This window comes from Fukomys damarensis, unplaced genomic scaffold (genome assembly GCF_012274545.1).
Source record: "Fukomys damarensis isolate Sample0158 unplaced genomic scaffold, DMR_v1.0_HiC HiC_scaffold_12, whole genome shotgun sequence".
NCBI classification, from domain to species: domain Eukaryota; kingdom Metazoa; phylum Chordata; class Mammalia; order Rodentia; family Bathyergidae; genus Fukomys; species Fukomys damarensis.
The window spans coordinates 8,824,816-8,835,507 of record NW_022900924.1 but is presented as its reverse complement, the minus strand read 5'-3'; positions in this window follow the sequence as shown (position 1 = coordinate 8,835,507).

Sequence of the window (10,692 nt, the reverse complement as noted above, 5' to 3'; positions counted from 1 at the left end):
CCCGCTGCCTCTGCGGCCCCCGCGGCCGCCGGACCGAGGGCTCCGAAGGCTCCCGAGGCGCGGAACCCACGGCCACAATCCCACCTCCCCGGGTGAAGGTAGGTCGGAGGGCTGACGCTTGGGAAACCGGAAGTAGCCTCCGCGGAGGGCAATAGCCGACGGACTACGTCTTTGTTTTTCCTTTTCTGCTTTCACCAGCGGCGCAGGCGTCAGTTGCTAAGGGAGGCGCAGCGGCCCAGGACTGCTTCGTTCCAACATTTTAGCCTGGCGCCATCTACAGATGAAGATACTCCACTTTCAGGAGGGCCCCTCGGTCACGTTTTAAGTGTGGAGAGGGACGCCTCCGTACCCGAAGTGGAGTCAGCCCACTGCAAGTGTTATTACTGTCAGCAGGGTGGAAACGGGTTGCCTTATTAAAGGGCCCTTTAATAAGGATGCGGCCAGTCTTCGAAAGCATCAATAGGGAAACGAAGGTCTTTAGTAACAGTGGCCACAAAACTTGCTGTTTACTTAGTTGCTAAGTATGTATTGCTGAGTATTGTCACGTTATTCACATCTAATGTTCAATTCTAACATTACCCACATTTTACATTCCAGGAAACCCAAGAAATTCAGAGAAGCAGTAGTTAGAATTTTAAACACACCTAATAAAAGATAGCAGAGAAATTGGCAGGCAAATCTGTATGTCTCCAGAATAGCGCTGTCCAATAGGAAGAGCCATATGGGTAATCTTTAAAATTTTCTAGTAATCACATTAAAGTAAAAAGCAAGAGGTGAAATTAGCTTTGACAATATTTTTAGTTGATCCACTATATCCAAAATATTGTCATTTCTACAAAGAGTTATTAATATAATAACTTCTTTTGGACTAAGTGCATTTAAATTTAGACCACCACTTTCGTGTGTGTGTGTGTGTGTGTGTGTGTGTGTGTGTGTGTGTTTGTGTGTGGTGCTAGGGATTGAACCCAGGACCATGAACATGCTAAGCATATCCTCTACTACTAACTACACCCAAAGCCCACGGACTTCCACCTTATAATGTGCTAAATAATTATATGTGGCCAGTGGCTACCACATCTTTTAGCACAACAACTACAGAGCACAAAGGCCAGACAGATTACATGCTCCCTTTTAATAACTTTTCCCAACTGAGTAATTACAGCTGCTTCAATAAGGAAATCTATGTCTTCATCGGGCATGGTGGCGCACGCCTGTAATCCCAGCACTCGGGAGGCTGAGGGAGGAGGATCGCTGTGAGTTCGAGACCAGCCTGGGCTACATAGTGAGTTCCAGGTCAGTCTCAACTACATAGTGAGACCCTGTCTCAAAAACAAAAAACAAAAAAAAAAATCTATGTCTTAATGGTTCTCAACATTTTTGGTTGCAGGATTTCTCTATAAGCTTAAACATTATTGAAAGCTTTTGTTTGTGTGGGTTGTAGCTAACTGTATTTATCCTATTAGGAATTCAGAAATAATTTTTGCTTTTAAATTTGAGATATATTTTTTACAGTAAAATCCACCCTCTTTTACTGTACAGTTCCATGAGTTTTGACAAATGCATATAGTCATGTAACCAACAGCACAATGGAGAATTCAGATCATCACTGTTCCCAAATTATCCCATCCCTTTGAGTCAGTCTCTGCCTCTCTCCAATTATTTGACAAACACGATCAAAACTGAGAACATTCTGGTTTTTTTAAGTATAATATCCATTTTGTTATTTCTTTTCCAAGAGACAGTTTTTCTTCAGTCCATTATGACCTAGCTCCTAGGTGGGTTTTGGTGGAGGTTGAGGGGCGCCACCAGTGGGTCTAAATTGAGGTGGAAGTATTTGATCTTTCCAGGCTTCAGGAGATGGATTCCGGACCACCTTGCTGTAAATGGCCCAACCCACACAGTCATGCAGGTTCCCATGGATCTTGGGAAGCACATAAGCATCAAAGACACTGTGAAATGCCCCTGAAGACCACAGCCTCCACTATGTTTCCAACGAGGAACTTCTTTTTTTGTTTTGTTTTGTTTTGTTTTTTGTTTTGGTACCGCGGATCAAACTCGGGTCCTTGAGCTTGCAAGGCAGGCGGCAGAACCGCTGAGCTAAATCCCCAGCGCACGTAGCTGCAGCCCTCTTTGGCACAACTGTTGTTCCTTCTTTTTGTAATCTGCACCAAGATAAAACACACTATGCAGAGGCACAGTTTAATGAGCCTCAGCCTCTTTCTGGCTACATTCCACAGCCCGCAGCACCCCTCAAAACGCTGCAGGTTCTACTGGATCACAGACGCATCCTCTCAACCATGGCCCAATTTCTCCAAAGCAGAACATTTCAAAACACAAGAACCTGGATTATACACCCTATTGGACTTTGAGGCCATGACCTTATCACATGTGTGGCTACTGGAAACCTCTAGCATCACTCATGAATGCATGAGAACGAGAAAGTCTTTTAGTATTACTATAAAATCATTTTAATAAGCATGGCACAGGTCTTGGGTGTCCTCGGGGGGCCTGCGCTCTGCACTCTGAGAACCACTGCATTAGCCTGCTGGGTGACTACTCAGCTATCCTAATGGCAAGTCTCAGGAATCTACAACCTCGGTGATTTAAAATAAGTGCGCTTATAGAATACCCATAATCAGTCAATTCACAAATATTTCGAGCATATTAAATGCCTTATATAATTATTCCAATGACCGCACGACTAATAACAGAACTTCCAATTTGATGACATTTGATGAAATTGACGATAATTTGAGGATTTATTAACAATTTCTCCTATTGCTCGGTAACTCATGGGGTACAGCTGTCATTGACTCATAAATAGTCTTCTAAATAAGGGCGCACTAGTCATTTACAGTTCTAACCCTGCAGCATGGATCCAGCCCTGATCTCTGTCAGACAGATCAAGGCTCTGTGGGGCCTTGAGAGGTAACAGGATCACCAGTTAGACCTTTCGAGATCTTTCAGCTGCTGAGATTAGTCTGCAGTAAATGGTTTACTCAGGAGCATCAACTGCTCCAAATATATAACTGAAGTGATATTTTTCCAGTTACCGCATCTTTCATGCCAAGGAGTAGATCCTTTGGTGCCACAAGATGTCTGCTACTTTCAGAGATCTATCTCATTTTAATAGTTAAATTGTCCTCTTGTTTATTTTTTTTTAATTTTTTGATGCTGGGGATTGAACTCAGAGTCTCACACCTACTGAGCACGTACTTTATCGCTGAGCTTCACCCTCAGCCCTTGTTCTGTTAATTTTTTATTTTTATTTTGTTCAGTACTATAGTTAAAGGGAGGGCCTCATGCATGCTAGTCAAGCACTATATCACTGAGCTGCATACCCAACCTTATGTTTTAATTTCAAACTCTGTGACTGTAGAGGGAGGAGTCGCCTGGACAGAGAAGTGAGGTCAAGCTGGCAACAGCCTGTCTACACCCAACTCTGGCCTCTCCACCACCACCTCCACCTCTCCTGTCTCCAAAGAAAGACTCGGGAAAGGATTGTCAGACAAGGCCACAAGAAATATCTACAAACTAGCAGGATAGTTTTTGATACTCTTAAAAATTATCATTGTCTGTGAACAGAACATTTGTATTGCAAAGGGCAGTCTTTTGAGCTTGATGTAACATGTGAGGCCAGAGACTCTTGTTTTCCCTTGTTTGGGAGACTTTCAGTTCAGACCTGGGTTGCTCCTCTCCTCAAATGCCACACTCACCCAGCCCTCTCTCAGGAAGGTCCTAGAGAGAAGTCTGTCACATATAAAGAGCCTTGGCTGGCAACACTTACAATTTAAGATGTGTAGCATTTGATCTCTTTGTCCATAGCTATTCTAGAAAAACAAGTCGGGTTAGAGATGTACCTCAGCAGCACAGAGCCTGCCTAGCAAGCACAAGGTCCTGATCCCCAGTACCAAAAAAAAAAAGTTCTTCCACAAAGTAAAATATTTACTTTTATCCATAGGCAAAGAGACTAACAGCAGGATGATTCAAATGCTACAGAATTTTTATTCATTGTTTCCATTTTTGGTTGTTTTGGAGACCAGAACATAACATAGAATAACATAACAAAACACCTGCAGAATGGAAACTCATTCAATTCTGCCTTAGTAGGTCAGAACTCACTCTTCTGTAGTTGTTTCATTTTTTGTTTTTCTCACCAAGGTCCTATTCCTATCAGTAACACACTTTTGGAATTGACTCCTCCATAACCAAGTTTATGGGTTGACCTGGCTGTACCACCAAGGTGCATCCCTAGCCCTATTATTAATTTGTTTGTTTTCGATACAAAGTCTACTAAATTGCCCAGATTGACCTTGAATTTGTAATCCTTGTATATGGAATTATTTTTGCAATTTCTTTCTAGACTGCTCACTTTTAGTGTATAGAAATGTCATTGTGTTTTGTATACTACTGCTTTGCTAAATTAAACTATTAGTCCTAACAGGTGTGTGTGTGTGTGTGTTTTCTGCACATATCTTCTGCAAACAGAAGTAATTTTACTTTTTCCTAATTTGGATCCCTTTTATTTCCTTTTCTTGTCTACTTGCTTTAGCTAGGACTTCCAGAATTACGTTAACTGGAAGTTATGAAAGTGGGCAGCCTCTCCTGGTTCCCGATCTTGAAGGACAGACAGGCTTTCAGCCTTTCACCATTGCGTAGAATGCTCTGTGTCATTGTTTTCAATACTAAAAATGGGGAGGCAATCTGAATATCCTACAAAATTATGAGAAACTCACACAGCACTGTACTACGTAGTTATGACAACAAGAAGTCAGCTCTTTGCGTACTGTTATATACTGTTTGTGTACTGATAAGGAAGAATCTAAGATGTATTGTTAAGCGAAACAGCAAAGAACAGAACAATGGGAAAGGAATGCCGACTGCTGTGTAAGAGCACAACTGAGTGTTTCTAAGATACTAAGCAATTGGGACTATCGCTTTCCTTTGGTAAGGGAACTGTGTGAAAGGGAAAGGACATCCTTTTGCCCTCTGTGAGTTTTGTACTGTGTGCATATATTATTTACGCAAAAGGTAATTTAAAATTTAAAACTCAAAAAGCATGGATGAATACAACCTGAAAATTAATGTTCCTTTCTAGTCAAAAATGCTCATTAGTTATACAGAGTGAAAGACATCTAATAAGATAAATATGATTTCAAATTTCTTTATTTATTTATTCTTTTGGTGCCAGGGATCAAACTTGAGACCTTGGGCTTGCAAGGTAGGTGGCAGAACCACTAAACTAAATCCCTGGCCCTTGATTTCAAATTTGTAAAAAGATACTGATGGATGAGTGACCCTGCATAGAAAAATGACTGGGCGCATGCAATCCCCAAGTGGAAACACATGGTATTTCTCTAAGATGAGCAGTTTTCATTTTCTTCTGACTGCTTTTCCATATTGTTTGAGTTTCTACAATGATCATGCATTTTTATGATTAGAAAAGTATTTTCAAAGAGAAAACTATGCTCATTTTTCTTTGTGCAGTAGTTCTGCATTGTTGCAACCCTTTGACGAATTCTCTTTCTAATTCATCTCCAATTAACAGAGAAATCTTAAAACCCAGCTTTTAAGTTTTTCTTGCCTCGGACCTTCACAAATACAAAATTACCCATAAATCTTCCTGGGTAACTCTTACAGGAATGCTATAAAGAGACTTTGGGTTCTTTCTCTGCTATCTTTTCTGAAAGTCTTGACACATAGAGACGCATGTAAGAGAAGCTGGGTATGGTAGCACTGTATTTGGTGATGGTTTGTCCCCCAGAGATTCATGTGCTGAAGCGTGGTCCCCATGTAATAGAAGCTAAAACCTTTAGTAGGTAGGACCTGGCGCAAGGTGATGAGGTCACTGGGGGCGTCATCCTCAGAAGAGATTCATTCTCGTCTTAGTGAATTGGTTCTTACAAGAGCAGATTGTCATAAAAAAGAGTGACTCTGGCCCCTGAGTCTCTCTGGCTTCCTGTATCGTCTTGTGATCTCTTCTGCAGGTGGCTGACTGGAGTGTAGTTTGATACAACCATGGAGGTTCCCAAACAAATGAAAAACAGAATTACTATACATTCAGCATTCTCTCTTTTGATATATAACCAATGTAGATTAAATCACCACTTTAGAAAGGCATCTACACTCCCGTTTTCACTGCAGTGTGTGTGTGTGTGTGTGTGTGTGTGCAATTGAATATTAGCTTAAAAAAAAGATCCTGACATTAAAAAAAAGAAGATGGACCTGAAGATACATAGAGAAAAAATTACCTTTCCAAAACAGTTCTAATTTGCTTTCCAACTTTTCAGTTCCATTCTTTCTGCTTCTGCAGATTCATAGAGCTCTGAAAGAAAGTGATAATTTTTTAAAAGCTCGGAATAATAATAATTTAGCACGTATTTGAGAAAAGAGAATAAACAAGAAGCCTCTACTTCTACTTCCCTACTTTGGGGAAAATTCATAATAAAAGAAAAATTCATAATACAAGGAGGGAGTGATCTTATATATGTGACCTCACAAAGTCATATCAAAAGATGCTCCGTGTAAATTCTTCATCTTAAGGAAGACCTTATCAGAAATAATAACTGTTTAGTTTGGGACATGCAGAGGTCATCTCATGGAGGTGGATGTTTTTAAAGATGGAGGAGAATGAGATAGTGCACTGATGAGCTGTTTACTTGGGGATGTGACTTCATGTTGCAATGGTCAAAAGTTATTGTGAGCTAAGTCTTTTAAAGATTGCCACAAGTGCTGGGGATTTAGCTCAGTGGTTCCTCCACCTGCTTCGCAAGCACAAGGTCCTGAGTTCAATCCCCAGTACTGGAAAAAAGAATCACCACAAAAGAAGTGTTATACTAGGTGGTTAAGTTGTGCTACTGACAAACACAGTGAGAAAAGTAACTGACTTAATGTTATGTAGCATGGTTGCTTACAGGTTACATTAACATTTTCAGTAGTTTTTTATTGTGATAAACTATATGTGTAGCTGGGGGGGTAGTGGTGCACGCCTATAATGCCAGCACTCGGGAGGCTGAGGCAAGAGGATCTCTGTCAGTTCCAGACCAGCCTGAGCTACACAGTGAGTTTCAGGTCAGTCTCAAGTGAGACCCTGTCCCCACCCCCAAGAAAATATAAAAAAAAATATGTGGCATGATATTACCCTTTAACCATTTTGTTTATTGCAGTATAAAAGATCACGTGCCATCAAATTTACCATCTTAGGGCTTAGCATGTAACTCAGTAGTAGAGCACTTGCCTAGCATACACAAGACCCTGGATTTGATTCTCAGCACTGAAATAAATAAATAAATACATACATACATACATACATACTGTGCTATTTGACCACTTTTAAGTGTACAGTACCATTGTATGTACATTGCATTGTTGTACAAAAGATCTCCAGGAGTTTTTCATCCTGCAAAGCGAACATTCTATAGGCACTGAAAAACTATTTCTGCCATTCTCCAGCCTCTGGTAATTGCATCTCTCTACTTTTCTGGTTCTATGAGCTTGATGACCTTTGAAACCTCATATAAGAGGAATCATACAGAATTCATCTTTTATGATTGGCTTATTTCATTTAGATAATGTCCTCATTTTTTCCATGGCATGACGCATTATTTTTTATGACCAAATAATATCCCACTGTATGCACACCGTATTTTCTTTATCCACTCAGTTGTCAGTGGACACTGAAGTTTTTTCCACCTCACAATGAGCACTGGCGTGTAAATAAATCCGTATGATCTTGTTCTCAGTTACTGTGGATACATACTAAGGAGTGGGATTGCTGGATCACATGGTAATTCTCCTTTTAATTTTTTTTTAGGAAATTCTATATTGTTTTTCCCAGCAGCTTCACCATCTTACTTCCTTTAACCAATTTGAAACATAACTTGGTGTGAAGAACATTCACAATGTGTGTAGGCGGCAGCATTGTTCATTTCCGTGAATTTTTCATTAACCCATTGAAGGGTAACTCTCCATTTCTCTTTCCTTCCTTGCTAACCTCTATCCTATCTTTACAAATTTGCCAATTATACATACCCCATATGCATGGAATTATACAATATTTGTCATTTTGTGTCTGGCCTTTATTAGTATAACGTCTTCAAGATACATCCATATGGTAGTAGCTATAAAAAAATTTTTTTTGCAGTACCAATGATGGAAACCAGGACCTTTGCATTGAACTACATCCCCAGCTCTTTTACTTTTGTTTTGAGACTGGGCCTTGCCAAGTCATGAAGTTGTCCAGGCTGAGCTTGAATTTGTGATCTTTTGCTTCAGTCTCCCAGAGTGCTGGGATTACAGGCACGTGCCCCTTTGCCCAGGAAATTTCATTCTAGTAAAAATGACTGAATAATATTCTTTTTAATATACATTAGCACATTTTGTTTATCCATCTGCTGATGACACTTGGACTGTTTCCACCTTTTGGCTGTTCTGAATAAAGTTGCTATAAATATTGGTGTACAATTATCTACTTGAATCTTTGCGTCCAGTTCCTTGGGGAATATAGGAGTGGAGTTCTGGGTCACACGGTAACTTACACACATTTATTTGAGTCTATTGTGGCAAAGGTACCAGATTGCCCATTCTCCTTTCTCAGCTGTGCAAAAATAGCCATGGACAAATGTTTAGACTGGTATCCACCTCCTGAGCCAATGAGCTGTTGCCAGAAGTTGTGTGATTAACACATGTAGTACAGATCACAGGTGGGGAGTATGGGGGGAGGCAAACAGCAACTGACACTTAAGTACGAGGTCAGAAGTAGCCATGAATAAGTCGATACAAACTCTGGATGTAGTTCAATTTATATTTGCTAGGTGAATAATAAACTGGGCTTTTAGTTTTTGTTTTTGTTTTTTTGAGACAGGGTCTCACTATGTAGATGAGACTGACCTGGAACTCACTATGTAGTCCAGGCTGGTCTCGAACTCATAGCGATCCTCCTGCCTCAGCCTCCTGAGTGTTGGGATTATAGGCGTGAGCCACCACACCTGGCTTTTTTGTTTGGTTGGTTTTTTGGGTTTTTTTTTTTTTTGTTTGTTTGTTTGTTTTTTGTTTTTTTGTAAATTGGGCTTTTAGGGTTTTTTTTTGTTTTTTGGGTTTTTTTTTTTTTGTTTGTTTGTTTGTTTTTTGTTTTTTTGTAAATTGGGCTTTTAGGGCCATTCCATAGTTGATTGTTTCAACCTCCAATTTATTTCAAGTTATGCAGTGTTCAGTAATTTAAATTTCTCCTCTTATATCTGCAAAAGATTATTTCTTCTGAGACTCTCAAAACACCTAACACTTAAAGATGCAGGCTCTAAAGACAGATTGACTGGGTTATTTCTTTTTTGCTTTGCTTTGCTTTGCTTTACTTTGTTTTTGTGTCTTCTCTTTCCTTCCTCTCCCTTCAACCCTTTCCTGCAGCCAAGGTCTTGGGGATGCTAGCTAAGTGCTATAATGACTGGGTTTTCATTTCAGAACTGTCTGAAAGCCCTTATGCAAGTTATTTGTCCACCTCGGAGACTTGTTTCCTTATTTTAAAAACGGAATGAAAACCATACCGGCTTCGTAGGACTATCACATCAGTTGGAACTATGAGGGCGCTGCGTAGGCCTGGGTTCTTGGAACACTCACGTCTCCATTTTCAAGATATTATTACTGCTGTGGATCTGGCATGGGACGGTGTTGTGTGGTTGGTTGTTTCCAGTCCTTGGATTGACTTTTTAAAAAATTTTTATTGTTATTTACATGTTTGCAGTTCATCATCGTGATTGCACAGGGCGGGGGGTTGGTACACGTAACAACACCTGATTGGCTTTCATGTGCCCTCTCCAATCTCCTCCACCCTTTGTCAACACTAAAGAAAAACAGTCTCCTCTTCCTTTATTTCTACGTGAGTCTCCATTCACTCATAATTCTCACACTTTCTGCGTGCTGCTGTCACAGGTCACTGTTGTAGTTTCCTGTAGTATAATGTCTCTCCCCTTCGTTTATTTCCATTAGACCAGAGGTTTTCACTTGGGGCTGTTGGGGAGCTCCAGGAAGTTGGGCTCAACTGGTCCGCGAGGGTCTGCAATGGAGCCAGGTGAATCCTATCAGTCACCTGAATTGCGAGCCATTGGACAAATACTTATTGAGCACAGAAATCCTAGTGGTGGTGCTGGTGGTGGTGGTGGGGACCATTGAACAAAAGGAAGGGCCGGAAGCCAGGACTTCACCTTATTCTAATGTTTTGGATTTTTCAGAGTCAGGATTCTAGAAATCACTCCATAATGCTGTGGAGTTAATGAATGCGTTTCCTTTGGCCTTCTCATACTTAACATACATCTTTCCAGATTCCTTTCCCTAGACCTTCAATCCCAGGATGACAGCATGTCCAAATGCCCTGATGCAGTGCCTGGCACACAGTAGATGCTCAATAAACAGTACTTTAATGCCAAATATATATTTTTAAAAATTCCCACTGTGTTCGTTATAGCAACTTAGGCTTCAAGAATATTATACTGATGATATTAGAGAATCCCGACAAATAAACACTCAGAGACGGGCATCCTCTGGCAAAAGGGACGGGTTGCTACCCCGACAGCCATTTCACTGGCGTGTCCCTGTGGGCACCCGGCAAGGACCACCTGCCACACGGAGAGGCTGCGAGCTCCTCGGAGCAGAAGGGCTCTCCCCGCCCCCTCTCCCGCGCAGCTTGCTCTGCCCCTCGCC